Source organism: Stenella coeruleoalba, assembly GCF_951394435.1.
Source record: "Stenella coeruleoalba genome assembly, chromosome: X".
Taxonomy (NCBI): Eukaryota; Metazoa; Chordata; class Mammalia; order Artiodactyla; family Delphinidae; genus Stenella; species Stenella coeruleoalba.
The window spans coordinates 32490845-32518527 of NC_137152.1; the positions used below are offsets into that span (position 1 = coordinate 32490845).

Sequence of the window (27683 nt, forward strand, 5' to 3'; positions counted from 1 at the left end):
GTCCCCAATGCTGCTATCCCAGTTTTCTACTCACCACTTCTCATTCATATGACTGCTATCCCCTCCTAACTGATCTCCCTGGCAGCAGTTTGGCCACTTCCCATTCCAGAATGACCTTTCCAAAACAAAAATCTGGCAGTGATATTCCGAAGCCTTCTCTTTTACCACTCCCCACCATCCATCTATGCCTCACTCATACTGAACATGCAACGGCTTCCTAAATATAACAGTGCCCTTTACCTTTACACACGATGGTTCTTTGCTTATAACCATTGTGTCTCCTTCCCTCTGTCCCCAGCTTATACAGCAGGCCTTCCTCAGAATATGAGTATCTGGGGCCCCCTTTTCTTAATTCTCAACCTACTGAGACTCTAAGGGAGGGTGTTGATGTGTTAGTCTCCTGCTGTGACTATGGAGGTGAAATCTAGGCAGCGGAGTATCAGCTTCAATGAGATATTGTAGGAAATGTAGTGTCAGACTGAAGACTCTATTCTGTCTCCTGCTGCAACTCTCGTGAAGCTAACAGTGAGTGAGGGCAGGGCATTGGAGAACAGACTGGCCATTAACTAAGGTCAAGACAGCCAGAAGTCAGGATCTAGAGGGTCATGGACTATAGAGAGGTCAATGGCTTTGAAGCAAGACTGGGAGGGCAAAGAGTTGAAGACTCTGGACTCTAATGATTCTTCTGTTCTCTGGTTTTGTCTTGCCCAGCTTTTCTGTACCACCACCAACTCCCAAAGGTGGCTGATGTAAAATTATCTTGATGTTTAAGGGGACTGTTTTGGATTATTTTTGAACCTCCTTGTGAAATTTAATAACAAAGGCTTCTAGTTTTGAAAAACTTTCCCAGCAATATTCATTTCTAAATTAATTTTGTTCTATAGGTAGAGAAGGCTAATTAATTAATTCATAAGAATGAGTTTTTAGAATAATTCCTCTCTTGCCTCATGCTGTGTAGAATTTTAACTAAGTACCAGATAAATTAGTTCTGCCTTTGTGGCGTTTTCCATAGCTAATGTTTTACAACTGTTCAAAAACATAGTCATTGTAGGACAGCAGTTTTCACAGCTGCATTACAAAGAAAGTTGCATGGTCTGGATTTGTCATCTTCACCAATCTTAATGTTGTTGCTGTTAAACTCTTATTAATAAAGATTAAAGGGCTTCCCTGGTGGCGCAGTGGTTAAGAATCCGCCTGCCAATGCAGGGGATGTGGGTTCGGACCCTGGTCTGGGAGGATCCCACATGCTGTGGAGCACCTAAGCCCGCGAACCACAACTGTTGAGCCTGCGTGCCACAGCAGCTGAAGCCCTGACACCTAGAGCACGTGTTCCGCAACAAGACAAGCCACTGCAGTGAGAAGCCCGCACACTGCAACAAAGAGTAGCCCCCGTGTGCTGCAACTAGAGAAAGCCCACGTGCAACAATGAAGACCCAACACAGGCAAAAACAAATAAATAAATTTTAAAAAAGATTAAATAAATGAATTTATTCAACTACTGTTTATTGAGCATTTAGTATAAACAACACGTTGTGCTAGGCACTGGCAGGGGTATAAGGGTATAAAAGACCCACTGCACCTCTCAGGGAGAGAATCTGGTAGGAAGTATGAGCTACATAGAGGAAAAAGTATAGAAGGAAAAAAATATAGAAGGAAAGAGGTAGTACCTATCATTAAGGATGTATATAGTGAGGTAGTTATTCCACTGGAGTGATTGAGGAAGAATTCTTTGAGTGTATATAGGGAGCAGAGGTGAGAAGGGAGGAAAGGGATGTCTAGACAGAGATAATTCTGTGACCAAAAGCTCAATGGTAAGAAAATATAGAACTTATTCAGAGCAGTGATGAGGGAGGATTTGGTATTTTGGGAATGTTGACTGGGGCAGATTAGCCAGGGATTTAAAACATGCTAGTGTGAATGCTTATTTATGTATTTATTTACCTATTTGTTTATTTATTTTTGGTCAGTATTTCTTAAAATGAGATTTACAGACCTGCAAGATCCATTTCTTTTCTTTTAGACTATTTTTATAACAACGAAGGATTATTTCTCACTCACATTTATATCTACATTATGGGTTGGCTGTGGCTCTGCTTCACTCTAGGACCCAAGCTATTGCTACAGCATCTGTGTGGAACATCTTTCTGGTTGGCAGGGCAGAAGAAAAGAAGAATATGCAATGCTATGCCATGTCATTTAAAGCTTTTGTTCAGAAGTGATGCATTTCATTGGCCAGATAAGACCTATGAGAACTGAAAAAGTTTTGTTTTTATTTAGATGATAATCTAAAAAATTTTTTGATGTATTTTAGATGACCTGAACAATTCACCTTTAAACTGAGGACAACCATAAGGAGTTGTGTTGGCTTCAGTGATTAGATAGTGTCAAGTAGTATCAGTGGGTTGTTCTGTTCGCATTCCCTAGCCAATCAGAGGCAGGTGGAGAAAGTGAATGATCCTGATGTTTTTTCCCCAGTTGAAGCCAAATGACATCACCAGCATACAATGACGATGTCCTAGGGCTTTGAATAGAGAAGTGGGAGGATTCAGTCATCACAGGTACATTGCAGTATAGGTGTGCCAAAAAGCAACAGCAGCAACAACAAAACAAAGAAATCTGTGCCATAGCATTCAGTGCCATACTTATGTTTGAGATAATTTCGTTTAAGCCAATTATTATCTGTCATGTTAAATTAGTGTTGTTAATTTGACTTTTATTGGTTTGGTAGTTTTGTTTTAATTTAATTTGTAAAGTTATTTTAGTTTATGGTTATATAAGAGATCTAAACATAAAACGTTTATGACACTTTTATATTTTCTGTAAATTAAATGCTGATAAAATTAATTTAACATTTTTTTCCCTTTAAAGGGATATCATGCATTACTAATGTTTGAGAAATACTGAGGTAGGTAATGGGAACCCAATGAAGAATTTTGCGGATATGAGTGACATGGTTAGGGCTGTGCCTAAGGAAACTGGTCTGGCAACAATATGGAGTGTTTACTAGAAAAAGAAAAGACAGGGATAGTAGGGAGAATGCACTTCAAGAATCCAGGTGTGTGGCAGTAAGAGTTTATGGAAGTGGAAAAGAAGGGACAGATGGAAGAGATGTTGATAGAGAAGCATTAATGGGAGATTTTCAGGGACTATTTTGATGTATGGAGGTAAGGAGAGGAAGGAGTCAGCTCTCTTGAGGTTTTATTCTCTGTAAAGGAAAGAATAGGAGTACCATGAGCAGAAACTGGAGAAATGGAGAAGGAATCAGCTTAGCAAAGACAGAGTTTGACTTTGGACATGATTTTCATTCTGTTAATAATGGGTATCAAACAGCTAATAATGCTTTTTGAATGAGGGGGTTAATAGAGTAGTTTACCTACAAATAGTTTTATTTTTATATCTTCAGCACCTAGAACATTGGGTGGCACATAGTATGCATTCACTAAATGTTAGATGAACTGAATGTGTTGATATGAATTAAATACGTAGGTAAAAAGATTAATCACTGGATTTCTACTTCTGGCATTATGGCTAAATACAAACTTTGAAGAACCCTGCTGCTTCAGAACAACTATATTCTGCATAGAACACACTTTTTGAGACATTACCAGAGGAAGGGAATAATTCAGGCAGCACTCCCAACATACTATGAATTGGACCTGGAGTGCCAGGGAACTGGGACCAGAGAAGTGGGCTATAATGAGAGGTAGATTTCCTCTGAAGGTGTATGGCAATAGAGGCTTTGCTGCTGGAATACTGAGGCCTGCGACAATGAGGAGGTAGGGAAGATGATACAGGGACTCTTGCACTCAGCCAAACACTTGAGGCTGAAGTAAATGCTTGGCTCTTGGAAGAAGCAAAAGCAAACACTCTAGAGGAGAACTTTTCCAAATTTGGCCCACAAGACTCCCACTAATTAAATTGAAACAATGACCTCACAATCAAAGACGATGAAACCCATGGTAAGGAATTCACAATGAGTGAAGATCATCAGAAACAAAAAACAATAGATTTGGACCCTTCAAGGATGCAGATATTAAAATGATCAGGTATTGAACATTGAACAGTTGGGTATGAAGTGTTTAAGGAAATAAAGGCACAACAATAAATCCAAATATACAACAAGATACTACCAGGAATGACTAGACAGAATTGAAAAGAAAATTAAATCCTAGAAATGAAAAATATAACTTGAAATAAAAACTCAATGACAGATTAAATAGCATATTAGACAAAGCTTAAGAGAAAATTAATGAATGTGGTTTAGGAAAACAGAAGATGGAAAACAGTAAAGAGAAATAGAGAATAGAATGAGAAGGTGGTCTAATATGCATCTAACCTGAGTGCCAGAAGGACAGAATAAAAAGGATGGAAAAAGGCAATAAAAAAACAACCCAATCCAAAAATGGCAAGAAGACCTAAATAGACATTTCTCCAAAGAAGATATACAGATTGCCAACAAACACATGAAAGAATGCTCAACATCATTAATCATTAGAGAAATGCAAATCAAAACTACAATGAGGGCTTCCCTGGTGGTGCAGTGGTTGAGAGTCCACCTGCTGATGCAGGGGACACGGGTTCGTGCCCCGGTCCGGGAAGATCCCACATGTCGTGGAGCGGCTGCGCCCATGAGCCATGGCCACTGAGCCTGTGTGTCCGGAGCCTGTGCTCCGCAACGGGAGATGCCACAACAGTGAGAGGCCCACGTACAGCAAAAAAAAAAAAAAAAAAAAAAAAAAAATACAAACAATGAATGCTGGAGAGGCTGTGGAGAAAAGGGAACCCTCTTGCACTGTTGGTGGGAATATAAATTGATACAGCCACTATGGAGAACAGTATGGAGGTTCCTTAAAAAACTAAAAATAGAACTACCATACGACCCAGCAATCTCACTACTGGGCATATACCCTGAGAAAACCATAATTCAAAAAGAGTCATGTACCAAAATGTTCATCGCAGCTCTACTTACAATAGCCAGGACATGGAAGCAACCTAAGTGTCCATCAACAGATGAATGGATAAAGAAGATGTGGTATATATGTACAATGGAATATTACTCAGCCATAAAAAGAAACGAAATTGAGTTATTTGTAGTGAGGTGGATGGACCTAGAGTCTGTCATACAGAGTGAAGTAAGTCAGAAAGAGAAAAACAAATACTGTATGCTAACATATATATATATGGAATCTAAGAAGAAAAAAAAAGATCATGAAGAAACTAGGGGCAAGATGGGAATAAAGACGCAGACCTACTAGAGAATGGACTTGAGGACATGGGGAGGGGCAAGGGTAAGCTGGGACGAAGTGAGAGAGTGTCATGGACATATATACACTACCAAATATAAAACAGATAGCTAGTGGGAAGCAGCCACATAGCACAGGGAGATCAGCTAGGTGGTTTGGGACCACCTAGAGGGGTGGGATAGGGAGGGTGGGAGGGAGATGCAAGGGGGAGGAGATATGGGGATACATATTTATGTATACCTGATTTACTTTGTTATAAAGCAGAAACTAACACACCAATATAAAGCAATTATACTCCAATAAAGATATTAAAAAAAAGCTCAAAAAAAAATAAAAGGATAATGGATGTGAATTTTCCAGACCTGATGAAAAATATGAATTCATAAACCCAAGAAGCACAACGTACTCCAAACAGTATAAATAAAATACAATTTGAATGACATCAGACTTTCCACAGCAACCACGGAAACAAGCCAAAAAAAAAAAAAAAAGCAGTGGAATAGTATCTTCAAAGTGTTCAAAGAAATTAATTGTCAAATGTGTTACCAGAAGACTACCTTTCAAAATTGAGAGTAAAATACATTTTCAGTAAACAAAACCTAAGAAAGTTCACCTCCAAGATACCTGCACTTAAAGAAACTCTGAATAATTTTCTTTATAAATTAGGAATTATCCCGTAAGGATGGTGTAAGATACAAGAAGGAATGGTAAACAAATAAAATCATATATATATGTAAATCTAAGCAAATATTGTGTCATAAACAGTAATTATAGCCTTATTAAATGTGTGGACAACAGCATATAAGTCAGAGAAGGGGTAATCAACAAAGTGTTCAAGAGGTAGGTTAAGATATTTATCATTACATTTTGCAGTTTAAACAGTAATGCTTAAAAATTCAGGGGCAACTACTACAAGTAAAAAATAGAATACATAAATTCCACATCAGTAGAAAGATAAAATGGAATAAAAAATCAACTGTATAGACTGAATCAATACTGAAAAGTATTAAAGGAGAAAAGAGAAGTAAAAACAAGTCACATAAAAATAAAAATACAAGACATGGAAACACGTTCATTTATACTAATGATCACAATAAACAAGTACATCAACACAAAATCATAAAAGGCTCAATTGACCAGGGAGATATAAAAATCCTAAATTTGTATGCATCTAATAAAATAGTCTCAAAATACATAATGTAAAAATTGATAGAATACAAAAATTGATGTAACATCATAAATATTTCAGCATACATTCCTCAATGTATAAGAAAAGAGTAAATATGTAGAAATTTTGAACATAACTAAAAATCTTGCTCTAATAGACAAATATAGAACTCCACACTCAATTATTAGAGAATATACATATTTCTCAATGTCATGTGGAACATTTATAAAAACTGATCATATACTGATCCATAAAGCAAGTTTTAAAACATTTCAAATAACTAATATCATATAGACCACATTCTCTTACCATATGCAGTTGATTTAGAAGTCAGTAACAAAAAATTTTCAAATATTTGGAAATTACCCAAAACTCTTGTGAATAAATTGAACAAGAAATAATAATGGACGTTTAAAAAATACTTAGAACTGAATGATGACAATACTACATATCATATTTTGGGAATGTAGAGAAATCAGTATTATCGGTATTAAGATAAAACTTTACAATCTTAAAATGTTTATATTATAAAAGAAAAAAGGTTTTAAATTAATGAGCAAAAACTAAGAAATTAGAAAAACAACAGCATATCAAAGGAAGTAGGAGAATGGATAAAGATACAATAGAGAAGATTAACAAAGCGTAACTTGGCTATTAGAAAATGTTAATAAAAAAGATAAACCTCTACCAGATTGATCAAAAAAGGAAAGAGAAGGCATAAATAAACAATATTAGGAATAAAAAAGGTATAATTATAGACAGAAGAGATTTAAAATGTAATAAAATATTATGAAAATATTATGAACAACTATCTCCAATCAATTAAATACAGATATAATAGAAAAATTTCCTGAAAAATATGACGTACCAAAACTATCTCAAAAAGAATGTCTTAATAGTCTTATTATTATTTCAGAAATTGAATTAATTTAATATTTTCCCACAAACATCAGCTCTACATGGTTGTACAGGTGAGTTTATTAAAACTGTAATAATCAGATTATTCCAATTTTATACAGTCTTATACAAAGTCTCCTAGAAAACTTAAGAACTGGTATATCCTATAAGTTTAATACTAAAACTAGACAAGGATATTATAACAATAAAAAGTTACAGACCAATCTCATTACTGAATATATGCAAAAATCCTTAATAGATTGTTGTTGAGCCCCTCTATTGAATTTTTCAGTTCAGTTATTCTTTACCTCTGTAATTTCTCTGTTTGGTACTTTTTGGTATTTTCTATCTCTTGTTGAAATTCTCACTTTTTTCATGCATTGCTCTCTTGACTTTGGTGAGCACCTTTATAACCATTATTTTGAACTCAATGTGTTACTGAGTCCAAGCTCGCTCCGTTCGCTGCACGACAGGCCAATGAATCAGAGATGAGGTGTTGAGGCAAGGAAGACGACTTTATTCGGAAAGCTTGCAGACCGAGAAGATGGCAGACTAGTGTCTCTGTAAAACCATCTTATCTGGGTTTGGATGCCAGTTTCTTTTATAGCACAGAGAGAGGGAGGAAGTGAGGGAGTAAATTTTAGGCTGTAAGTTTTGCACATATCCCCTGGAATGGCCAGCCTCCATGAGAGGATGTGTTAATTTCTTCTTTCTTGCAGCCATCCACAGGTGGGTGGGGTCAGATTGTCTCCCTGTGAGCTGAACAGAGGCACTTTAACATTCAGGCAGAGGGGCAGGGTTCCCTGAGGCAGGCCATTATGTATGATTATAATAACAAAAGCAACGGAAAAGCAAAGGTTAAAGTCGAAGAAACCGATGGAACATGGAGTCGGATTTAGCTCTTCCCTGTTATAAATGAGGTAAATCACTTAACTTTGGTTTACTAAGATCTGTTTCTGGAATTTTTTCTTGTTCTTTTGTTTGGAACATGTTCCTCTGTTTCTTCATTTTCCTTGACTCTCTGTGTTGGTTTCTACACGATAAATAAAACAACCACCTCTCCCAGTTTTGACAGAATGGTCTTATGTAGGAGATGATCAGCCCAGTCTGTGCTCTTGGTTGTCTCTCAGACTTTTGTGATTGTCCAAGCTACCTTCTTTGTTCTCAGTACTTTCCCATAGTTGAGGGTGTGCCAAGGCCCATCTGTGACCCAAAGGGGAGGATTGCAGTCAGTACCTAGATGTAGATTTATTGGAAACCAGACCCTCAGACAGAAGCTAGGAAAGTATACAGTTAGGCCCTTTCCAGGGAGTAACTGAGAGACGGGCATTCTTGCCTGCTCCCTCTGTGCGGGGTTTGAGTGTGTAGCTATGGCGAGGTGTGGGTGGGAAGTGAGCTTCTGCATCTGTTAAAAAATTGTGGGTTTTCTTTTGTTTTGTTTGCTGCAGTCCTGTGGGACTCGTGAATGCCGGTCACTTTGGCGGTTAGAGCCAGGTGATTTCAGTGGCCCATCCCTTGGGTGGCTGCTACAAAAAGTGGGGACCTGAGGTGTGTTCACAAGCTCTTTCCAGGGAGATACTGATGACTTGGTCTTATTGGAGTCAGCTGGAGGGAGAAAGCATGAGAGGTATCTGCTGTTTTCCCTGGTATCTGCTGTTTTCCCTGATATCTGGGGAATATTGCAGCCAGCACTTATACACTTGCTAAATTAGAAGCTGACCTTCAGGCAGCAGCTTTTAAAGTATGCAGATGTACCTCATTCAAAAGAAGATAGGGGATAAGTGATTTTGCCTATTCCCTGTGTGCTGAGCCCTGAGCTGATAACCAGTTAAGAATTGTGTCTTTGTTTGCTACAGTCTTGTGGGACTTATGAATGGAAGCCCCACTGGCTATCAGAGCCAGACAATCTGGAGACCTGCCTTTCAGGCAGCAGCCGTAAAAGATGGGCTGCAGACTTGTGTACTAGCTCCTTTCAGAGAGGTATTGGTGATTTGGAGCAGGTGGGAAGGAGGAGGTGGAGGAGTGTCCTCTGGCTTCCCCAGTCTCTGGGGAGGATTGTATCCAGCCCCTAGTGCCTGCTAAATTAGAAGCCTGGTCCTGAAGCCGCAGCTTCTAAAGTATGCAACTAAACCTCTTTTAGGGAAAGGCTGGGAGATGGGTGATTTTGCCTGCTCTGTTTGTGATAAGCCCTGGGGGATGGGAGTGTTGTGTGCCCATTAAGAATTGCTTTTTTGTTTGCTATAGTTTTGTGGGTCTCATGGACACAAGCCTGGTTGGCTTTCAGAGCTAGGTGTTTTGGGAATCTGTCCCTCTTGTGGAATTCTTAAAACTTGGGGTTAAAATTCTTCACTGTTCAGGGAGAAGCCAGGATTTGGTGATTCCCTGTCAATTTTCTGGTGCTGTGCTGGGGGTGGGGTTTACGGTGAGAGTGTCTCAGCCTTTCCTATCCATTTTAATGTGGGCATTTTCTCATTCATTTAATGTATAGGAATCACTCAGCTAGTTTCTGGATCTCTTTCGGAGGGAATTGTTCCATGTGTAGCTGTACATTTGATGCACCTGTGGCAGGTGGAGAGCTCAGGAGCCTCCTATATCACCATCTCACTTGACTAGAAATTTATTTCCAAGAGGCTCCTTAGATAAATGATTATTACTGTGTATGTATGTGTGTATGTATACATATATATATGTATACATACACACATACATATGTAGAAAAAAATGAAATTTGATCCCTTCCCCACACTACACAGAATTCAATTCCAGATGGATTAAAAGGTAAATGTAAAAAGCAAAAATTAAAAGAATTTCATAGAAAATATGGGAGAATGCATTTCATGCTTAAGGATATGGAAGGATTTCTTAAACAAGATAAGAAGTTCCAACTGTAAAAACAATGTTGATAAATTTTTCTGCATTAAAATCACGAACTTATGTTTATCAAATGACAGCTTAAAGGCAAATGAAAAATAAGCGACAGGTTAGTAAAAGGTATCTGCAAATATAAAACTGACCAAGATTTAGTACCCCAAATAGATGAAGAAGTCCTAAACAAATAAGAATAGGCAACAACCTATTAGGAAAATGGGCAAAAGACATCTTATAGAGAAAAAGAAACACAGTGGACAAATGCTCACTGTCTTAGTTTACATTCTCCAGGAACCTGAGATAGGGATTTTTCAGCAAGAAAGTACTCTAAGGAGAAACCTATAAGAAAATGAGAGAAGCAGGATGGAGCAGGGGAAGAAGCTAAACAGAGTTGTGGTTTCAGCCTGATCCCGTGGGGGAACTCTGGAGCTTGGATGGCACCACAAATTTGTCTCACTTGAAGAAAAGGAACTGGGCTTTTGTATTTCTTTATCAACCCGTCTTTGGCTGTGGTCTGCCCAGGCTTTTTCAGGTGAGGTGACTCCCATTGGCCAAGTGTATTTATCCAGAGAAGAGCGAAGATGTGAGCCATTAGCAGCCAATCTAGCAGCATCTAGGGGAAAATTGCACTGGCCCACTAAGGGGGACGTGGTGGAGTACAAATAATATCTATCACAATCACTCTCATTAGTAATCAGGGAAATGGAAATAGTGACTAAAATGAAATATGATTTAGAGCATATTGTAATGCATACAGAAGTCAAAATATAACGTTGTACACATGAAACTTATATGTTATAAACCAGTGCTACCTCGACTTAAAAAAACACCAAAAATCATTTTATTTATTTTTTTAGCTTACTGAGGTATGTTATGGACTGAATTGTGTCCCTTGAAATTCATAAGTTGAAGACCTAACACCCCCCCACCCCCCACCCCTGCCCCCACCATGTGACTGGTACTGAGATAGGGTCTTTAAGGAAATAATTAAGGTAAAATGAGGCCATTAAGAGTAGGGCCCCAATCTGATAAGACTGATGTCCTTTAAGAAGAAGAGGAGATACCAGAGTGTGCTCTCTCTGTCTCTCCTCACACATACAGAGGAAAGGCCATGTAAGGACACAGTGAGAAGACAGCCCTCCTCTACATGCCAGGAAGACAGGTTTTACCAGAAACCAACCCTGATGGCAGCATGAACTTAGACTTGTAGTCTCCAGAGCTGTGAGAAAATAAATTTCTGTTGTTTGAGCCACCCAGTCTGTGGTATTTTGTTATGGCAGCCTGAGCACACTAATACAAGATATACTTTACATACAATAGAATTCACTCATTTTAAGTGCACAATCTGATGAATTGTGTTCATTCATGTAACATCCACCACAACCAAGATGTAGAGCATTTCTATCACCCTAAAAAGTTTCTTCATGCCCTTTTTTGCAGTTGATACCCTCCCCTGTCCCCAAGCAACCACTGATCTGTGTCCTGTCACTATAGTTTTGAAACTTCTGGAGTTTCATACAAATGGAGTCATACAGTATTTAGTCTTTTGCATTTGACTTCTTTCACTTACCATGTTTTTGAGATTCACCCATGTTATTTTGTCTACTAATATAAAATATGACTTTATACCCACTCTTTTTGTAAAAATAATGCAATTTGACAGTGTCAAGTGCTGGAGAGGATTGGATTAATGTGAACTCATGTATTGTTGGTGGATTGTAAATTGTTGCAACCATTCTTGAAAAAATTTTGTCATTTATATTGTAAAATTAAACAATCACTTACCCTATGAACTAGGAATTCTTTTAATGTAAATACTCTAAATAAAATCTTTCCTGTGTGCTCCAGGATATATATACATATGAACCCCCCCAAACCTCCAAATGTTTATTCACAGAAGAATAAAGTTTGTTATATGTATAAAATGTAATATTATTCAGCAATGAAATGCATAAACTATATCTCCCAGCAACAATATGGCTTATTCTTGGAAGCATAATCTTAAGTTAAAAAAAAATCAAGTTCCAAGAGAGTATATGCAGGTATACATAGCTTTTTAGTACTCAAAACAAGGAAACTCAATAACATAGTGTTTAGGTGCGCATATATAATTGATAAAATTATAAAAAAGGAATAGAATGATGAACACAAAATTTAGGGTAGTAAATATGGGAGGTAGTAAATAGGTAGTAAATATGGGAGGTAGTAAATAGGGAGGTAGGAAGATTGATGAGGGAAGAATATGTAAGTAGATGCAAGTTATTTACGATGGATAATTTATAGTCCTTAGGTAGTGATTCCATTGCTTTTTATTATATTCCTCTGATTTATAATTTATTTAAATGTTTTATGTACTCTTTCTCACCTATAAAATATATACAAATATAAAGGAAAACAACATATTTAAAATTAACCATTTATAAATTGGAAGTCATTTTTCCCAAGTGAGCCATTTGATTTGATCTTAGATTTTTATCTAGATTCCTTGAGTAATCCACCATTTCCTCAAGTTCTTTATTCATAGTAATTCCTATGTTATATTCATTTTTTTCTGGAAAAAATCCCAAAGGAAACTTTTGATCTTTTTTGCTTAGCAGTTTCTCCTCAAAAAAATGTTAGTCACATGAAACTGCCAAAAGATTTAAACAGTCCTTAAAAAGAATTTTTCACCCAAATAAACTTTTTTAGACTAAGTCATCCTGATATAATAGTTCATTTTAAAAATACAGCTTCATTTTATTTCCATGGGCCTGTCATGTTCTGTGAGGTATTGGTTTATGTTGCCTGGGAAGATTAAAAAATCTGATAAAGGAAACTCTGAATTAAAAGATGACCCATACGGACAGTGATGATGGCTTGGGAAGAAAAATCTTGTATGTCCTCCTTTTTCCCCTTTTGGCTATAACTGTCTTTTTCTCTCCAATTTGGACATTCTGGGAAATAATTTTCCAAGAAGTACCTTCTCTTATGAAAATCTATTGAGATGTTTTTGAGTTTTCCACTTTGACACCCAAGCTGCTAATCTCTGCTGAAGTAAGAGATGCAACCTTGGGGACAATGTCAAAGATAATAATGGCCTCTACCTGGAGCTGGCCTACACTGCCCACGCCCATTCATCTACTCTAGCTCCTTCCCTCTACTTTCAACAGATGAAAGGAACCTACAAAACAGATACATACTAGGCATAAAGTCCCTCATGTTTACACTTTATCCTCTAAATTTAGAACGTTCCATTTCTTATCTTACTTTAGCTCTCTGTAGCATTTAATACTACTGACCATGCTGGACAGGCAACTTAAATAAGTGCAGTGAAAAAGTATAAGTTTATAGGGAAGGTGGAGACTGCACGAACTGAAGAGCTGATTTTTGCTGTGTAATAATGTGAACTGAGATCTTCTGGGCTTTCAAAAGAAACTGGAGCTACAGATGTGAACTCGCTACAGAAACCCAGAAGCACCTATCCCTTGCAACTTTCCCTAGCACGGAAATTTCATCTCTTTCTTCCATGTTGAATTTTGGTATCTTAAGGAATCTGTTGCTGCTTCAGCCAAACTGGACTACAATGTCTCCCCCTCTTTACCTGCTATTCTCTTTGCTGCAATGGTGGGAGCGGTTTTCTAAGTTGGAGACCATATGCATTTTCTTGTAGAAATGATGATGGTGCTCAGTTACAGTTGAAATAGGACTCTGAGTGCAGTGCAATTCTTCAGATACATTAGGGGTTAAATAGACAGCTCCGCTTTTGCTTGGGAATCTAAACAATGCTTTATGACGTTACTTCTAAGGGAAAAGGCACTCTGAGTTCCAAATAATTGACTTATAAACAAACACATCCAGTGCCTGTGTTGGGAACTGCCTGTTCTTGAAGCTAAGAATTTCGTTGTTTTTAAAAAGTGGCTTTTCCCCTTCTTTCCTTAGGTCAGCCATACTTTTCTGATTCTTGTGTCATGTGTTTTACTACATTAATTAAAATAATTTTCTCTAAAATATACCAGAACATCTGTCTATCCCTCCATCTATCCACCCATCAATACGTCCATCCACTTCTTTGAATAATATGCTCATTTTAAATGTGCTACTGATATTGTATTTTTAAAGCATCTCTATTTTTGAACTGTCCTCCTCCTTGCTAAGGACTTTTTGTCTGCATTGATTCTATATAGGTTTAATGTATGAAAGCTAAATGGAAAGTTCCACTGGTCTGTAAACTTCTTTACTGGATGGTACGGTCTTCTGGGGCAGGACTAAGTCTAGACATCTTTGTACCCTGTTTGCTTACCATAGGTCCTGGATGGTAAGTGCTGAAGAACTCTTTCTTGCACTGAACTGAAATACTGTAGTTCTGATCCATCTTGAAATATGCTAGCATAGCGCTTGGCAATGAGGAACTTACCTTGTTACAACTGTCTTTCTTAGCTACTGAGATTAATAAGGTTAAAATCTAGATTATGTCATTAATGTTTTCAGGAATAAGGAAATTATTTTATTTCTTTGTGGTAGAGATTGGCCTTGCTCATAAAACCCACTTCATCTTCTTGGGCTCACAGCTAGAGTGCATTTCCCAAGATCTTTTGGAGTGAGAGGTGGCCCAAGTTCCAGGCAATGAAAGGTTAATGGAAGTGAGTGGGCCACTTCCAGGGCTGGTCCAGAAACACTTCCCATGTATAATCCCCGTGCTCTTCCCCTATTTGTTGGATGAGTGTGGAGTACTCTTGAGGCTGAGGAGGAAGTGGAGACCCAAGATGGAAGTAGCCTGGGTCCCTGAGTGACTATGTGGAAGGCCACTCAATCAGGAACACCCATTTTGGACTTCATATGAGCAAGAAATAAACTACTGAGTTCAGTCACTGAGATTATGGGCTTTATCTCTTTGAGCAGCTAGCATCATGTTAACTAATACAATTCTCCTTAAACATATTTGAGAACTGTTTTGTCCTTTGTATATGTACGTGATGGTTGTATTCCCACAGCAATTCTCTGACACCAACTGGGGGTTCTACAGTTCAATTCAATTTTTTTTTAATTGAAGTATGGTTGATTTATAATGTTTCAGGTATACAGCAAAGTGATTCAGTTTGGTATATCTATAATATTCTTTTTCAGATTCTTTTCCATTATAGGTTATTACAAGATATTGAATATAGTTCCCTGTGCTATACCTACTGTATAGCAGATGTATCTACTATATATAAAATATATATTTTATATATAGTATTAGTATATAGTATATATAAAAATATATTTTATATATTATATATATTTTATATGTATATATTAGTATATAGTATATATAAAATATATATTTTATATATAGTAGTGTGTATCTGTTCATCCCAAATTCCTAATTTATCCTTCCCCCCTCTTTCCCCTTTGGTAACTGTAAGTTTGTTTTCTGTGTCTGTGAGACTCTTTCTGTTTTATAAATAAGTTTATTTGTATCATTTTTTTTAGATTCCACATATAAGTGATATATGATATTTGTCTTTCTCTGTCTGACTTACTTCCCTTAGTATGATAATCTTAAGTCCATCCATTCAATTCAATTCTGACATTAACTCGTATAGTTAGCCCTGATCCTACAGGTTAAGGGGCTCTGTCCTACAAGGCTTTTCCTGCTTCAGCTGCCAGCCACAGATCCTGGATCTTCCCAAGCCACCTGCATTTCTGCCTGGCCAGCTACATATTTGGGGTTTCCTAAGACCATTCCTCCCTTCAGTTTCAATAATTTACTAGAATGACTCACAGAGCTCACTGAAAGTGCTATACTTATGATTACAGTTTTATTATAGAGGATACAATTCAGGAACAGCCAAATGGAAGATATGAATTGGACAAGGTCTGAGAGGCAGGTAACATAGAGCTTCTATGCCCTCTCCTTGTGGAATCAGGGCACACCACCTTCCAAGAACACGGACAAACACCAACTTGGAAGCTCTACTGTGCCTCAGGGTTGTTATCGAGATTTCACTATGTAGCATGATGAATTAAATCATTGGCCACATGATTGAACCCAACTTCTAGGCCCCCTCCTCTCCTTAGAGATGGGGTGGGGCAGACTGAAAGTTCCAACCCTCTAATCATATGCTTGGTCTTTCTGGTGACCAGTCCCATCCTGAAGCTACTTAGGGGGACCCACCATCAGTCACTTCATTAGCATAAACTGAGGTATGAATGAAAGGGCCTCCTTAGGTATAACAAAAGACACTCCTATCAGGAAACTCCAAGGATTTTTGAAGCTCTGTGCCAGGAATGGGGGACAAAGACCAAAATATATTCTTTATTATGTCACAAAGGTAAATGCCAAAGGTCAAAATTCTGAGTATAAAAAATTTATTGTTTGAACTTATTGACCAGAAGAAGTCTTTGGACTGGGGCTTGCCCATTAGACCTTTCCTCCCCAAGCTCTGAAATTTTCTCCTCTATCCTGCATCTTCCTAGTTCCTCACCCCTATTATAGCTCTAACATGCACATGCTTTCAAGTTAAGTTAGAAGGAAAGTTCACACTCATGATTGACTGACCAATAGCCTGTTTAAACTATTTTAACTTCACTATTGTTCTGTATCATTTTGTGTTTAGAATTCTACTATGTTGATAATTTATTTTTTGAAATAACATTTATTGTTATTTCTGATTATAAAATGTAGATGCACTAATAAAAACATTATACTGAGAGATAACTACTATTAACATTATAGTATATTTGTGTACAGTCTTTTTTAAAAAATAGATTTATTTAGTTAATTAATTTATTTATTGGCTGTGTTGGGTCTTCATTGCTGCACGCGGGCTTTCTCTAGTTGCAGCGAGCGGGGGCTACTCTTCGTTGCGATGCGCGGGCTTCTCATTGCTGTGGCTTCTCTTGCTGCGGAGCACAGGCTTTAGGCACGCAGGCTCAGTAGTTGTGGCACATGGGCTTAGTTGCTCCGTGGTATGTGGGATCTTCCTGGACCAGGGCTCGAACCCGTGTCCCCTGCATTGGCGGGCGGATTCTTAACCACTGCACCACCAGGGAAGCCCTGTGTACAGTCTTTATATGCAGATATTTGTAGATAACTTTTTCTTTACACGACTTGAATTATGTTGCATATTGGGGTTGGTAATGTGTTTTTCATTTGCCTTTATATCATAAGCATTTCTTATGTCAGTCAATGTTCTTTGAAAACATCACTTTTATGGCAATAAAAAGTATATATGGCCACATGATATATCTGTAGATATATCATAATTTATTTAGACATTCCCCAGTGATTTGAATATTTCGGTTATGTTTTTAGTGTTATAAATAGTATTATGATGACCATCTTGTTACATAAAATCATTACGTGTACTTTATTTCTTTAGGATAGATTTTTAGATGCCTCCATTCCTTTTAAATGCAAAAATTTAATATATTTTGGGTTATTTTCATTTTCAGCAAGATGTGCATCTTTATGAAGAACAGTTTGGCAACAGATAATAAGAATGAAAACACTGTTTATGTTTTTTAACCTGGTTATCCCCCAATTGGGTAGAAATCCCAGTGAAATTTAAAAAAATTTTGTCCAAAGATGTTTGTAGCACTGTTTATTAATAGTAATGAACGTAGAAAACTATACAGGTATTTCAAACTGGACATATGAACACATGAGCATGATGCATAGATGGAAGAAATGATAGGAGTAGGTTGCTACTTGGAAATATGTATACAAAACAATGTTAAGTGAAAAAGGGATAAAGAATAGGATGTATATACTGGTTACAACTAAATAAAAAATATATTCTTGTATACTGATAAAAATTGGGAGGGAATTTAGAGCAGCATCAGTATTGGTGATTTAAGCTTATGGGAGCCTTTTCCGTAAGCTTGTTTAAATGTTGTGTCAGTTTGACTTTTACACTCACTCAGGTTACCTCAGGAAAAGGAGAATTTATTGTTTGGATGCACACATACTAGAAATAAAGAGTAGAAAGACATCAGCGATTGATGTGCTTCTAGGAATGAGCCTCTCTTTCTCTCTCAGTTCTTTCCTCTCTGTGTATAATCTTTGCTTCCCACAAAGACCTGCCCTGACTTGGCTGTGACCTGCTCTTGCTCTCCTTTTGACTTCTGCTTCCCATGACCCTGGCAGGCCTTCAGGGCTCTCCAAGTCACTCTATAGAGTGAGGCACTCTGATTTTCTCTGGGAATTTTGGCCTAAAGACTGGGGGTCTTGAGTGAACTGGACTCATCGGGGCCCTCTGCCTGGTCCTGCCCAACTCACTATACCGGTAAATGGTATTGTACATGGCCACTTTGGCTCAGTCTTCTGTGGAGCTGCAGGCTATGTGGTTTTCCCAGAAGTTAGGGTAGACACACTGAAAGTTAGCCTATGAAAATGTGTGTGTGTGTGTGTGTGTGTGTGTGTGTGTGTGTGTGTGTGTGTGTTTTCAGTAAATGAATCTCTAGGTGCTTGAACTTCAGATAATGTAAGGAATGTATTTAGGGTGAGACTTTCCCATGGGCCATCAAATTGTTTAATTGACTCCGTATTCTACCATAAATGGGTACAAAATCAATTCTCTAAATTCTACAAGGGTTTTAATGACTGAGCCACGCTACCTCATCAGGTCGTTTTTGGGATAAGATGCTAAGGTGGGAGATGGTAAGAAACATCTGGGACCGAAAAAGATAGGAATGTCAAGAGCATAGCTTCCAGTTTTTCTCTGTACAGAGAAACTAGCTTCCCTGCAATTGATTTATGGCTTATGAGCCTCATGTTGTAATTGAAGTTAAGTAGCCCTGAACAGATTCCTACACCTTTGAAAATTCTTGACAGTGTGGAAAAGGTCTGTGCTTCCATTTTATGGCTTTACCATCTGGTGGTTTCAAATTTGCTCTGATGTCAAGGGGCTGGCAGATAGTGGAAAAAGAAAGCATGGAGGATCATGCACACTTAATCACTTTAATCTGGAAGTGATGAGCATCAGTTCTGCTTACATTTCATTGGCAAGAATCAGTCATATGGTCCCAACTAGATGCTGGGTGCGGGGATGTTGGTTAATATAGATGGCCACTCTCCAGCATCAACTCTACACCATAAAAGACATGGATAGATTTTTATTGGTCAGAGAGCTGTCTCTATTATGCTTTCCCAACTTGTTTTCTGGCCTCTTTTATCTCCTTAATTAAAGTTAGCCCATGCTTTAATAATTAATTAAGCAGCTCTAATCATATTAGTTAATTGCTCAAAAACAAAACCAAAAACCATCTATGGCTTCCCATTGTTTGTCAAATTAAGTACAGCTCCTCACCTTGATACTCAAGCCCCCAAAGAACACAATCCCATCCTACTTTTTTGGCCTCATCCTCCAGTACTTTCCTACCTTTTTTCAAACGTTTCAGGGAGAACGGTCCACTTACTGTTCTTAAAACACAGAGTCTTTGTTTCATCCTATGTTCCCATCTGGCATTCTATCTACCTCACCATTCTGCCTATCATGGGTCATATACATTTTAAATAAATTCAGCATATTTTTCTTATTTTGTGCCTCTCTGAGTCCACTAGTGAGGGCAGCCACTGAATTCTAAACTGTCAGTGTCAAAAATTATATCCCTGTTGAACATTACAGTACTTGGCCGCAGCAGGAGACTGAGCCTGCCAGCCTGAGGAACCAGGTCTTTCATTAACATGTTAAAATTAACACCCATGGAGATAGCAGCTTACGCACATTCCACTGTGCCTAACTACTAGTTTGAGTGTCGCCATGAAGTCATTTCCTAGAGTATAGTGCCTACCAGATAAAAGTCAGAATTTCACCGACTTTATAAAGCAGAATGTAGGGCATTTCCTGATGTGTACAAAGATTCCTGAGAATAAGAGAACAAAGAAACAAACCAATTTGAATCAAAAGGCCATATGCAGAATGCAAATGACAATGAGTGAAATAAAGCAACAGAGCATTAGATGAGGACTCCTGAAAAGATGTTTCTAAACTTCTTAACCTAAGACTCCCAGTGCCGGAAATGTAATCTAGCTGCGGACACTTTGCTATATCTTCACGCATATTAACCCAATTTGCCAGGTTTTCCCTGAGGTTTTTGGTTTTGAATATTCTGTAGCATTGCCTCCAGACATACAACCAAACTCATCAGTCTATGAACACCAATTTTTGCCGTAGTCACCATTTCCTTCCACTGGAATGACCTCTCTGCTCCTCTCTGAGAATCTGTCTTTTTCCTACTGAAGACATAGATGTCACCTCTGTTAGCTGTCTTTTCAGCGCTCACGCTGAATCCATTCTGACTTGGCAGGCTCTCAGGACCAATTCATTTTCATAACAGGTAAGATCCCTAGACCCCTGCCTAATATTCAGTTGTTAGGTTGAAATGAATGTTAGAAAAGAACATATAAAAATTATATTCTCAGCCTTCAAGACATGAAGAGCCAGAATTGATATCCAGCCTCTCTAAACTGTTAAGCGAAAAAAATTCTTTGAGAGTCCCTCCCCCATACATTCTTCAATTATTCATCCGTCCATTCATCCATCTAATATTTATTGTGTGCTTACTCTGTATAACCATTGTACTAGATGCTTCTGCCAAAGTCCTTCAATAAAAGAAACAGGAAGTTTCCCACTCAGCATTTACTCAAACCATGTCCTTTTCCAAACTCTTGGACATTTTTTGAGCTGTTCTGTTTTGCTTTTAGGTTTGATGGGTAGTCTGCAGCTTATATTAATGGATACCCTAGAGGGGAAAGAATAGGAGGGTTAGAGAGAAATTGCTAGCCAAACGGCTGGAATAAAAGCGAAGAGCTCAGTTCCTACATGTGTATTCCAAAATTGTTTGTAGAGTTCCTACCACGAGTAAAACAACATGGTAGACTTTTTGAGTGATATGATGAATGAATTTTTATACTTACTGAAGATTTTTATACTTCTTGAGGTTATTTTCTATAAGATAGTAAAAGATGGACATAAGTAATTAACTCAAGGTAGCCTTTAATGAACACAGAAGGAGCAGTACAAAGGGTTTGGTATTTACAGGTAAGAAAGAACACCCCTGATTGGAGCTAATCAGGAAAGTATCCTTGGAGGAAGAATCTTTTGAGCTTAGGATTTGGAGGATAGATAGGACTTCAACAAAGAAAGAGAAAATTTCCCAGGCAGAGGGACTAGCAAGAACCAATGTATGGAAGCAGGGGAATAAAAAAGCATATTAGGGAATATTTAAAGGCAAATTTTGGAAAACTGTTGTGTTGGCTTTTTCTCTATATTATTCTCAATTTTATCCCTATTTTGTTTTTTGCTCTTTCTTTCCTCCTCTGTGCCTAGGGAGACTGAACCTGAAACTTCTCTCCAGAGCTCCAGTGGGAGGCACAAGCAGGAGACTGGCAGGAGGGAATAGAGCTCAGGGCATTTCTCCCCACTCTTTTCTTGCTTTAGTGTGATATCTGCACACCTCCTCAATCTCAGCTCCCACCAGGCAGCTATTCTTCGGTGGCTCCAGCTCTCAGTAGGCTCTGGTGATACTATACCTTCCCTTTGTCCCTTCAGCCTTAGGGGTGCTAATAACTTCCCATTGTTGCTATCTCTCCTTCAAATCCATTGTTAGTTCCCTTGACATTAACCACACATCTACAGATATGTCCCTTTCATTAAGCCTCTTCATTTGAATAATCTGGATGAATTCTGTTTCCTGCTGAGACTTTGATATAACCATAAACACCAAGCTGAGATTTGATACATCACCCTATCCACAGCATCTTAAATCCTGAGTATATCTTGATGCTATTAATGGAGTTTCCACTCTCAAAGTCAATGTGGAATCATACTAGACTCTCCTTTTCCATCATCTTTTACCTCAAATGATTTGTTGGGTCTTGAAGATTCACCTTCATGATGCCTCTTGCATTTTTTTTCTTTTCATTTCCACAGCCACTGCCTTAGTTCAGGTCTTCCTTTATTGCCCCTGATCTGTGACAATGCAAAAGCTTCCTAACGTCTTTGTTTCCTGTTTCTTCTCTCCAAACCTCCCATGCACCATCATTTAGACTAACAGCTTTGCTTGTGTTGCTTCCATGATCAAAAATCTTCAATATCCTTAAAAACAAGCAAAATGCTTCAAATCTATTAGACAGTGTAGAGGAAGTGAAGTATAAACTTCTCAGTTTGACATTCAAAGCCCCTTTTTAAATGGGCCCTCCCAACTTTTCCCAGCTCATCTTTCAGTACTTTTCTTCTTCTATCTAATTGTCCTAACTGGAATCTTTGCAATTACTTGAAATATACCCTCCCCCCAACATGCTGCCACCCCAGGATCTTTCCTAATGTGGCCCCCTTTCCCTTAATGACCTTTTACTCAACTCCACCTGTCAAAATCCTATTCATTGTCAAAGATCTTATACAAATGATGGATGTCTCAGTCCATTTAGGCTACTACAACAAAAATATCATAGACTGGGTGGTTTATAAACAAGAATTTATTTCTCACAGTTCTGGAGGCTGATAACAGATTTTCTAATTTGCTGGGGGCCCACTTTCTGGTTCATAGATGGCCATTTTTCCACCGTAAACTCACATGGCAGAAGGGGCAAGGGATGTCCCTGGGGTTTCTTTTATAAGGGCACTAATTTCATTCATGAAGTCTCCACCCTCATGACCTAATCACCTCCCGAAGTCCCCACCTCCCACTACCATAACCTTGGGGGTTAGGATTTCAACATATGAATTCTGGGGGGAAAGAAACATTCAGTCCATAGAAATGGAGTTCTTCAACTTTGTTTTTAAGATTTACACCAAATCCATTTATCCTTGTCTTTGAACACTGATAATGTTTTGTATGTATGTGTTGTAATGTTATGCATGATTAGGTTTGCAATAAATGTTTGTTGGCTTAAATAGGCAATGTTTAGTAATTTAAGGTCTGTGAGGAGGGAAGCATGTAGCCAGGGAATAAGGGAGAAATGATAAAGGCTAACTAGGCAGCTATTGTTATAACCAAGAGAGAAAAAACATTTGAGTCTCAACCGGGGTGATGGCAGTGAGAATGAAAAGGATAGGATGGGTATAAACATCCATGAAAAGCATGAATTATAGGAGAAGGAAGTGAAAGGAATAGAAATAACACCAAGGACTGGGGCCTGGGCGACTGGGGGAATGGTGTTATTATGAATAAAAAGAAAGAACTCAGAGGATGGAGTGGTCTGTGCAAAAGGGTAGGGTCAGGTAGGAGATAATGAGTTCAGTGTTTTTGGTGCTGAGCAGAGGTGTGAGTGGAACCAGGTGGAGGGGTACAACAGGTGGGTGGAAATGTGGCATGGCAGCCTTGGAGGGCCACCAGCTGGTGGCTGAAACTGAAAGAATGAAAGAGATTTCCCAAAAAGACACCTTGTAGAGCCAAAGAAGAGGGCTGGAAAATAGACCCTATGAACGCCCACATGCACAGAACTTGTCACACAGAGCTCTGTTTTTGTGACAAGATTTGCTGACATAGATCACATTTAGCACTTAGCTGTCTGTTTCACTGTAGCTGCTTTGAGTTTTCTCTCCTTCACCTAGACCTTAAACTAGAGGACAGGAAACTACTTCCAAAGCCTTCTGAGCTTGCCTTTCAGAATGCACCAGATAAAGTAGTTACTGTTTAACCAGACAGCAAGAGAAAATGTACAAGTACTAGAGATAATGAACTGAATTCTTCTACATATCAGAGCTAAGTGTACTTTGAATGTGGAGTGGAGAGCAGGGAGAAATACATAATTGGAATGAGAAATACATAACTTGGATAAGAAATGAAATGGGAAAAATAGTCCTTGGGAATTCCTTGTTTAGATGGAGCCAACTCAGAAACTCTCAGCCTTTTTTGAGAAACTTGAGAAAGCCTCCTAAAAGGACTCAAGAAGCATTTATTAAGCATCTATTATGCTCCAGGCTCTGTGATCAGTTTTTTCACAATTGATTACCCCCTAAACCCTGTGAAATAGGTATTCTCTTCATCTTCAGAAAAGTGTATCCTGGTCAGTTTTTAGAGCATGAACCCTGACTTACCTCTGTTGGCACCATTGCCAGGACCACTGGATACTGCTCTCACTGTTTCCACCAAATGGTAGGTTCCACTACACCAGAGTCCTCAATTTCTTGCTCAGTCCCAGGAGGGACATCTGACTGGCGGAGCCTGGTCATGTGCCTGTGACCTAGCTGCTAAAGCTGGGCTTTGTGGCTTTTGTAGTTGCTTCCTCCAAGGTTCACACAGTGAGACCCCTTGGCCCCTGCCAAATGTAAAAGGGGATCAGATGCTGAGAAGCCTCTAAACCATCAATAAAAATCTACTACAATGAGGAAAGTAGAGTTTATATGTCCAAGGACACTGGTAAGCACTGGAGTTAAACTCAAACACGGGTCTTGTGAGTCTGATTAATCTTTGCATTGTACTATAGCTGTTTCGCTGCAACTGTTTGAAAGGGACAGAATTAGTTTCCCTCCCTTTTCCCAAACTCCTTACAATTAACAGAACACTTTTTCTAGGTGCTTTTTATATACCAGACACTCTGCTAGGTACTTTGTATACACTGTTTTTTTTGTTTTTTGTTTTTGTGGTACGCGGGCCTCTCACTGTTGTGGCCTCTCCCGTTGCGGAGCAACAGGCTCTGGATGCGCAGGCTCAGCGGCCATGGCTCACGGGCCCAGCCGCTCCGCGGCATGTGGAGCCTTCCCGGACTGGGGCACGAACCCGTGTCCCCTGCATCGGCAGGCGGACTCTCAACCACTGCGCCACCAGGGAAGCCCTACATTGTTTTTTTTTTAAAAATTAATTTTATTTATTTTTTATATGGCAGGTTCTTATTACTTATCTATTTTATACATATTAGTGTATACATGACAATTCCAATCTCCCAATTCATCCCACCACCACCATCCCCGCCCCCACCGCTTTCACCACTTGGTGTCCATATGTTTGTTCTCTACATCTGTGTCTATTTCTGCCTTGCAAACTGGTTCATCTGTACGATTTTTCTAGATTCCACATATATGTGTTAATATCGGATATTTGTTTTTTTCTTTCTGACTTACTTCACTCTGTATGACAATCTCTAGGTCCATCCACGTCTCTACAGATGACCCAATTTTGTTCCTTTCTATGGCTAGTATTCCATTGCACATATGTGCCACATTTTCTTTACCCATTCGTCTGTCGATGGGCATTTAGGTTGCTTCCATGAACTGGCTATTGTAAATAGTGCTGCAATGAACATTGCGGTGCATGTGTCTTTTTTTTTTAACATCTTTATTGGAGTATAATTGCTTTACAATGGTGTGTTCGTTTCTGCTTTATAACAAAGTGAATCAGTTATACATATACATATGTTCCCATATCTCTTCCCTCTTGTGTCTCCCTCCCTCCCACCCTCCCTATCCCACCCCTCTAGGTGGTCACAACCACCTAGCTGATCTCCCTGTGCTATGCGGCTGCTTCCCACTAGCTAGCTATTTTACGTTTGGTAGTGTATATATGTCCATGCCACTCTCTCACTTTGTCACAGCTTACCCTTCCCCCTCCACATATCCTCAAGTCCATGCTCTAGTAGGTCTGTGTCTTTATTCCCGTCTTACCCCTAGGTACTTCATGACCTTTTTTTTTTCCCCCTTAGATTCCATATATATGTGTTAACATACGGTATTTGTTTTTCTCTTTCTGACTTACTTCACTCTGTATGACAGACTCTAGGTCCATCCACCTCACTACAAATAACTCAGTTTCGTTTCCTTTTATGGCTGAATAATATTCCATTGTATATATTGCCACATCTTCTTTATCCATTCATCTGTTGATGGACACTTAGGTTGCTTCCATGTCCTGGCTATTGTAAATAGAGCTGCAGTGAACATTTTGGTACATGACTCTTTTTGAATTATGGTTTTCTCAGGGTATATGCCCAGTAGTGGGATTGCTGTGTCGTATGGTAGTTCTATTTTTAGTTTCTTAAGGAACCTCCATACTGTTCTCCATAGTGGCTGTATCAGTTTACTTTCCCACCAACAGTGCCAGAGGGTTCCCTTTTTTCCACACCCTCTCCAGCATTTGTTGTTTGTAGATTTTCTGATGATGTCCATTCTAACCAGTGTGAGGTGGTACCTCATTGTGGTTTTGATTTGCATTTCTCTAATAATTAGTGATGTTGAGCAGCTTTTCATGTGCCTCTTGGCCATCTGTATGTCTTCTTTGGAGAGATGTCTATTTAGGTCTTCTGCCCATTTTTTGATTGGGTTGTTTGTTCTTTTAATATTGAACTACCTGAGCTGTTTATATATTTTGGAGATTAATCCTTTGTTGATTCGTTTGCAAATATTTCCTCCCATTCTGAGGGTTGTCTTTTCGTCTTGTTTATAGTTTCCTTTGCTGTGCAAAAGCTTTTAAGTTTCATTAGGTCCCATTTGTTTATTTTTGTTTTTTGTTTCTATTACTCTAGGAGATGGGTCAAAAAAAGATCTTGCTGTGATATATGTCAAAGAGTGTTCTTCCTATGTTTTCCTTTAAGAGTTTTATAGTGTCTGGTCTTCCATTTAGGTCTTTAATCCATTTTGAGTTTATTTTTGTGTATGGTGTTAGGGAATGTTCTAATTTCATTCTTTTACCTGTAGCTGTCCAGTTTTCCCAGCACCACTTATTGAAGTGGCTGTCTTTTCTCCATTGTATATCCTTGCCTCCTTTGGCATAGAGTAGTTGACCATAGGTGCATGGGTTTATCTCTGGGCTTTCTGTCCTGTTTTTGTGTCAGTACCATATTGTCTTGATGACTGTAGTTTTGTAGTATAGTCTGAAGTCAGGGAGTCTGATTCCTCCAGCTCCATTTTTTTCCCTCAAGACTGCTTTGTCTGTTCGGGGTCTTTTGTGTCTCCGTACAAATTTTAAGATTTTTTGTTCTAGTTCTATATAAAATGCCATTGGTAATTTGGTAGGGATTGCATTGAATCTGTAGATTGCTTTGGGTAGTATAGTCATTTTCACGATATTGATTCTTCCAATCCAAGAACATGGTATATCTCTCCATCTGTTTGTGTCATCTTTGATTTCTTTCAGCAGTGTCTTATGGTTTTCTGAGTACAGGTCTTTTACCTCCTTAGGTAGGTTTATTCCTAGGTATTTTATTCTTTTTGTTGTAATGGTGAATGGGACTGTTTCCTTAATTTCTCTTTCTGATCTTTCATTGTTAGTGTATAGGAATGCAAGAGATTTCTGTGCATTAATTTTGTATCCTGCAGTTTTACCAAATTCATTGGTTAGCTCTAGTAGTTTTCTGGTGGCATTTTTAGGATTATCTATGTAAAGAATCATGTCATCTGCGAACAGTGACAGTTTTACTTCTTCTTTTCCAATTTGTATTTCTCTTATTTCTTTTTCTTCTCTGATTGCCATGGCTAGGACTTCCAAAACTATGTTGAATAATAGTGATGAGAGTAGACATCCTTATCTTGTTCCTAATCTTAGAGGAAATGCTTTCAGTTTTTCACCATTGAGAATGATGTTTGCTGTGGGTTTATCATATATGG

At 38.4% G+C, this 27683-nt stretch overlaps 1 long non-coding RNA gene across 1 annotated transcript in view; it reads left to right on the plus strand.

Annotated features, from left to right (window-relative positions):
• Positions 1-27683, plus strand: part of LOC307180868 — a 278908-nt gene that overhangs the window by 49843 nt on the left and 201382 nt on the right. The window lies entirely within an intron of this gene.